The 7,213-nt window shown below is 34.7% G+C and overlaps 1 long non-coding RNA gene across 1 annotated transcript; it reads right to left on the bottom strand.

Moving 5' to 3' along the window:
• Nucleotides 1-3,795: 3,795 nt before the first annotated feature.
• On the bottom strand, nucleotides 3,796-6,618 carry LOC148694632 (uncharacterized). Its single transcript, XR_015965157.1, has 3 exons — nucleotides 5,968-6,618; nucleotides 4,573-4,758; nucleotides 3,796-4,007 (listed from the first exon to the last, which is right to left on the bottom strand). It is a non-coding gene; the product is annotated as an uncharacterized LOC148694632 (long non-coding RNA).
• Between the last annotated feature and the right edge of the window lie 595 nt (nucleotides 6,619-7,213).

The following is a 7,213-nucleotide window of genomic DNA, read 5'->3' as shown; positions in this document are numbered from 1 at the left end:
TAAAATCTTATTCAAATCCTCAATCAGACAACTGTAAATTTTAAATGCATAGAAGATAACTTGTGAACGCATATAACTTGTGACTTATAATTTAATATCCTTATAAATCTTATATAAAAGGATTCTTCCAAACAAATACAAAAAATGAAAAGTTTCAATACGATAGAGGTTTTTTTTCCCTACTAATTATTATTTTGTCTTCTTATCAGTAGCGTAGCTAGGATTTTCAAATAATGGGATCATACTATCAACCAAAAAGTTTCATTGGGCTGAACACCTAATAGACACTAGTCAATTCCTGTCAACATATACTGAAAGTTTATGCCAACATATGTCAACAACAAATATTATTTGTAGAGGCTTGTCAAGGGTGGATGTAGGATATTGTGGAGTAATGTTGAAGAATGTCAAGGCTTTTCAACTGAATTATTTCATACAAGAAGAGAGAAAAGGAAGACAAATATGATAGAAGGAAATAGAAGAAGTAGGAGGACGAGATTGTAATTTAGTTTATCTTAGCTATATATAGGGGTCAAATACAATATACAGAAAAATATACATGGGATTTTTAGAGTTATTAGGGTCAATAACAGCAACTCCACCCCTAAAAAAATACGCTGACACCTAGTCCATTTAATCCACTCAGTGAACAATAATTGGCCAAATGCATCTTCACCCCTAAAAAATGCGCTGGCACAAAGTCTATAAAATGTGTTGGCACAAACGATCTCTACTCCTACAAAATGTGTTGGCACCTAACCCGTTTAAAATATTATTAATTTTTTTACAAAATAATAAATAAAAAAAATTAGTTTTAATTTCGGATAGGATTTTTAACCAATTTTGTCACGTCACGTGTCATTATCTGAAAGTACTAATTTATGGATAGATTTCCGATAAGATTTTCAACCAATCCTGACGCGCCATGTGTCAATATCTGTTTACAATAATTTAGCCTAGATTTCGATCAGATTTTCAACCAATCTTGTCATACCACATGTCATTATTCGAACATACTATTTTGTGGATAAATTTCCAATTAGATTTTTAACCAATCTCGACGCACCACGTGTCACTATCTATTTACAATAATTTAGCCAAGATTTCGATAAGATTTTCAACCAATCACGTAGTGCCACGTGGCATTGTCCAGAACCTCATCCTTCCTTTTTTTTATCCATATAAACCCTACATCCCTACATCCATCTTCATTCACACACCAAACTGAATCCTTCTATTTAGCTCATAATCATTCTTCATTGTTTTTAAATCTTAAGTTCTTACAATGTCTTTGTCAAGGAGATTGTATGAGCAACAGAAAAAATTGTTGGCATAACAGGAAGAATTGTTTAATCTCGAGGAAGGTAGAGATGAGGCTTTTCCAATGGAAGAGGATGAGGATGTTGAACATAGAAGATAGAGGACCTCACATTCCTGTCATGTCATGGAAACTGTGGGTCAGATATCCAAACCCAAACGTGCTGCAAACTTGGATAAAAAGAGGGAAATACGAGGTAAAGATCTCTTGGAAGATTATTTTACCCCCCCCCCCCCCACAAAACAGTTTATTCCTTGATCATATTTTTAGATGTCGTTTTAGAATGCAATGAAGTTTGTTTGACAAAATCATGAGTGCTATTTGCAACCATGATCCATACTTTATGCAAAAAAAATGATGCTTTTCATGTTCTATGTGTTCTTTCTTAGTAAAAAATTATTGTTGCCTTACGGATGCTTGCAAATGGAGTATCTATAGATCAAGTGGATGAGAAAACGAGTATGGGAAAATTAACTGTTCTAAAGTCCATGATGCAGTTTTGCTCCGCAATCGAAGCCCTCTACATCGATGAGTACCTCCAGAAACCCATGCCAAGGGACATGCGAAGGCTTCTAAAGAAGTGTGAGATGTGAGGCTTCCTTGGCATGATTGGAAGCATCGATTGCATGCACTAAACTTGGAAAAACTGTCCAAGTGCGTGGCAAGGAGCTTATGGTGACAGAAAATGAGCCAAAAGTATCATTTTAGAAGTTATGGCTTCATTTGATACATGGATTTGGCATGATTTTTTTGCTGTTCCAGGAGCTTAAAATGACCTCAATGTGCTTGCCTAATCTCCAGTGTTCCACGAAATGCTGCAAGTAAAAGCATCAAGAGTCACATATTGGGTCAATGGCCATAAATACGAAGGAGCATACTACCTAGTAGATGACATTTACCCAAGGTGGACAACGTTTGTCAAAACAGTGTCACATCCACAAAGTGAAAAAGAAAAACACTTTGCAAAATGTCAAGAGGGGTGTAGGAAGGATCTGGAGCATTGTTTTGGTATCCTGCAAGCTCGTTGGGCGATTGTCAGGCTTGCTACCAGAATGTTTGATGTCGAGGCTCTTCGATCCATCATGATGACATGTATTATTCTCCACAACATGATTATGGAAGATGAGTATGAGTATGATTATGATGTCGTCGATGAATACGAGCCGGACACGATGAACAACTCAATAACACGTATCTATTATGCTCATGACCGCACTGAAGATCCCGTCCAACACGAGCCATTGGAACGGGATGGACGTTACAATCAATTGATCGTTGAGCGGTACACTTCAATGCAAGAGCCATACTGGCACTTAAGTCATCAAAGTGACTTGATTGAGCACCAATGGGATTGCAACAAGGTGAAGATAATTAAAATGAGCTTGTGGTAGAGAAATAAAGTTCCTAGTTTATTTAGTGTGTTTTTTTAAAGTTTATTTGGTGAGTTTTTGTAATTTTATTTGGTGTGTTTTTTTAAGTTTATTTGGTGAGTTTATGTAATCTTATTTGGTTTTTTTTTTTTTTTTTTTTAAAGTTTATTTGGTGAGTTTATGTAATCTTATTTGTTGTAATAAATAAGAAATTACATAAAGTACTACAAAAAAAAAAGAAATTACATAAAGTACTAAAAAAAAAAAAGAAATTACATAAAGTACTACAAAAAATAAGAAATTAAATAAAGTAGTAAAAAAAAAAAAAAAAAATTCTACAAAGTCTGAGGAGCTAGGATCTGTGTAGCTAGAACCCCCTCGACTTGATTCCTCGTCTCTTGCACGCCTCCTTCACTATGGCGAGCAAGTTCGTCCATATATTTTGTGTAGTCATTTTTGGAAGAACTCCCTTTTTTCTTTGCCGCCTTTTTACCTTGAGGCCTTAGGGATCGATGAGTCAACTGGGTCCCCAACACTTCTTCAGGTGTCCCTTCCCGCAATTCAAATGTGCCTTCTTCTTGTTCGGCTGTCACTACAAAAAAAAAAGGTCATTTGCGAGGGTCAAATGGCATCGGAAAAGGCATTTTGCCATCACAAATACTTATTTACGATGGGAAAAAGCCCTCACTGGGCGTCACAAATTGATCCATTAGAAATACTTTTTTTGCTTCATTTACGACGCACTGTGGCCTGTCATTACTAGTTATCTTTTCGTCAGAATTGATTTTTCAAAATGACAAATTATTTTATTTTTGACATGTCTGTGTGGTCGCAAATACTTGTATGGCCGTCGAATATACTTTCCAAACAACATCTATATTGAAATGATTTTCTTACGACCAAAACATTATGTCAAAAAATGATTTTCCAACAATAAAATGTTGTTTACAAAAGCGCACAATCGTCGCAATTACGATAACCGACAATTAAGAATTGTCGAAAATAAGCACAAAAACATATTTGTGAGGGTCAAGAGTCGTTGGAATTATACATTTCCGTTAATCCTACTTCGTTGGCAAAAATAAAAGGATACAAATACAATTTTTTTTAATTTAATAATATTTTCAATGCCAATTTTTATATTAATAATCATATATTCAACTACATATACAAAAAAAGATCAATGTAAAAAATTTACAAGTACTTGTTACAATCCTATGATATGTCTTAAATGCTAGTTTTTCATGTCCACTTTAACCAACTGTCAAGGAGTTCGAATGTAGTGCTACGACCATTGAGCCACAATTATTATCTTTATTCTGCAAAAAATTAAAATAAATTAATTAAATTAAATTAAATTAAAAAAAAAAAAAAGATAACTTATATCAAGCACAATATAATTGTCAATTGATAAGAAACCCAAACAATGAAAATCAGAAAATAAACATAAACCCAAACAATATAATTGTCAATTGTCAAGGTGTGAGCATATATAGCAACCACCAATCTATAGCATAAATAATGCAAGTGAGTAGTTGAAGTGAAAAGCAAAACTATATGCACAGTTTAACAATTCAGATGTTTCAAAGTTTCATGATTATAAGGACAACTATATCATATAAACTGAACCATAATCACAAGTTCACAGAGAAGTTAAAAGTATATACCAAATCACAAGTTCATAGAGAAGTTAAACTGAACCACACACATGCTGAGATCCAAAACTAGCCACAAAGCTAGCACAATACATACTTTAAACATTCTAATACTATAACCCACACACTGCATTACATATTCCAACATCCACACAATCCAATTCAAACCCAATTCATAAATCCACCAAAAATCAAACCAAGAAATTGAATCGAGAAATTTGTTTATTACCTTCTATGAGCTTTGGCATGGAAGAGCTTAACCATCTCATCAGTAGACATGTCGAGAAGAGCATCCTAATCAACGCCCATGTACTCACTAACGTTGTACTCTGAGCTTCCATAACTGAATACCATTCTATGACACGGTATAATTCCCTCATCCAAATGGCACATGCAAAACAATGTTTACATGGATCTGTTAAACAAGGAAAATCAGCACAGTCAAATTGGAATTATTACATTACTGTAGAAAAGAGAGACAGAGAGACAAAGATAGAGAGAGCGAAAGACAGAGAGACCTTCGTACAAACTGTTCTTTATTACATTGGAGCTTTTCTCTTAACATCTCAATCAGAACAAGACATACTCATGCGCATACCTAAGAAGCAAAGTGGATCATCCCACAGATTTTTTTATCACAATGGACATATTCCAAATATATGGCTTACCAAGATTTATTCAAGCTTAAGTTATTTAATGAAATTGAGGGAAACATCTTCAATTTACTAACCATATGATGGCCCTTGAACTAGTTAAGTGGAGAATTGGTCTTTTGCGGCGCACAAAAAGCGCCGTAAACGGTTATTCACGGCGTGAGCCCCAAAGCAGTAAAAGCCCTGTCGTAAAAGATGTTTTGTCTAATATGACGTTCTATAGTAGCCATGAATCATTTTTATCCAATAGTACAAACTAAACTAAGTATTACACTACTACTAAAACAGATTCACAGAGTACTAGGCTAACCAACAAAGTCAATAGTTTAAGTACTAGTCTAAGCCCCAGTGTTATTCTACTACTACAACATGCTCAAATTATTTGGATTTTCAAAACAGATTATTTGGATTGCAGTATCACTGTAAGTCTATAATATCTCCATCTCCTTTGCAAAAGTAGAACCTTGCTAAGTACCTCATGTGACCTGGAGGTCTGAGACATGCATACAAAGAAACCCAAGTCACTCTGCAATCCCAACCAAATTAGAGAGAGAGAGAGAGAGAGATAGAGAGAGAGAGAGAGAGAGAGAGAGAGCAAAATTAACAAATCCCCAACACCATAATTAAAGCTCCTTAGAGTTCTGAAACAGAACCAAGTCTGAAACTAAAAATTAAAAGTTTGCACTATGATTCTAGAATTATCTATTCCTTATGATGACTTGTAAACTAAAAATCAAAAGCCGTGATTTTGTATTCGATGACAGATTGAAAACAAGCACTAAGTGGTTACTAATTGACAAATGGTCTTACTGTCAGCACCTGAGATAACAAAACCCTAATTTTGCATTCAAATTGCCTAAAATTAAACAAATTATAGTTAACATTGATTCCAGAATTGACCAAATCCAAATTCAAATCCCTAAAGCTAGAAAACCCCAATTTATTTCAATCTTAAATCCCTAACTGCATACCTTATTTAGAACATATATGGTGGTCAGGAGTCGAGACCATCAAGTGCAAGTGGTGGGAGAGTTGAGAGTTGACAGGAGATGATGGTGGTACCATGGTTGGAGACAAGAGAGATATCGTGGCCGCTGTGATTGGGAGATACCAATTTCTTAGCCATAAAGTGAGAAAGGCTAGCAAATGCAAACTACCCTGCAACCCAATCATCATCCACCATCATTCATAAGAGAGAATAAGCATAGGGGTAGTTTTTGAACAAGAAAAATATTACTGCGACAAATTATAGGTTGTGGAGTGCGGATGTGCAGGTGGATGGCTGTTAGAGGCAAGAACCTGCAAATTCAAAACCAAATTTATAAAGCAAAAAGATAAAAATATGAAAAACATTCAACCTTAGAACATTGGCCAAAAAACGGTGGTCTTGTGAGTCCAAGAGATGAATATTAGGTGTGGATTTGAGTTTTTTTGGAATGGATCTCTTGGGTTCTTGAATTTTCGGTGGTGGGCAACAAGCGACATGGAAAGGAGGCCACGGATTGCGACAGAGTGATGGAGAGAGAAGCTGTGAGAGATTTTAAGAAATGAAGGATGTAGGCTAGGGTTTTGTTTCTGAAAGAGGAAAAGTTTGTGAGAGAGAAATGAAAAGGAGGAGAGAGCGCTAAATGGCGTTCTCTTTGGAAATACAGTTCAGTTTTTGGGCACCATGCCAAAATTTTGGCAGCCCGCCAAAAACACTTTTATGATTTAATTGCTAGATTAAATTCAACGGTAATGATTTAATCTCACATATGTAAGATTAAGTCATATGGCTATTATTGTAGTTAAGATTTTAATTGTTTCTTAATTAATGTAGAAGTACAAAAAAATATACAAACGAAAATTCAAAAAACAAACATTCGGATACCACAAAATATTATGTTCTACTTAATGGAAGTATAAAATAAAATTGTTGAATCTATCGTTTTGAAGGAATACACATTCTACAAAACTAGTTTCAACGATCCAATGTCAAAGTTGTTTGTATATGCTCCAAGATCGCATACGTAAAAAATCGCAAAAAATGGACATTTAGATATTAGGTAATGGGACAAAATCTTTCGATGGTTATAAACGAAAACTCACGATTTAACGGTTATTTTAACTCCGATTTTGATGATTTTTTACAAATACACTCCTCAACCCTATAAGAGTACGATGAATGAATTTGATCTTCAATTTAAAATATTTGCACTAGTGGATACCACAAATTAT

The sequence above is a fragment of the Pyrus communis genome, chromosome 8, assembly GCF_041283825.1.
Source record: "Pyrus communis isolate YQ-2024b chromosome 8, ASM4128382v1, whole genome shotgun sequence".
Taxonomy (NCBI): domain Eukaryota; kingdom Viridiplantae; phylum Streptophyta; class Magnoliopsida; order Rosales; family Rosaceae; genus Pyrus; species Pyrus communis.
This window is presented reverse-complemented; position numbering and strand designations above follow the sequence as displayed.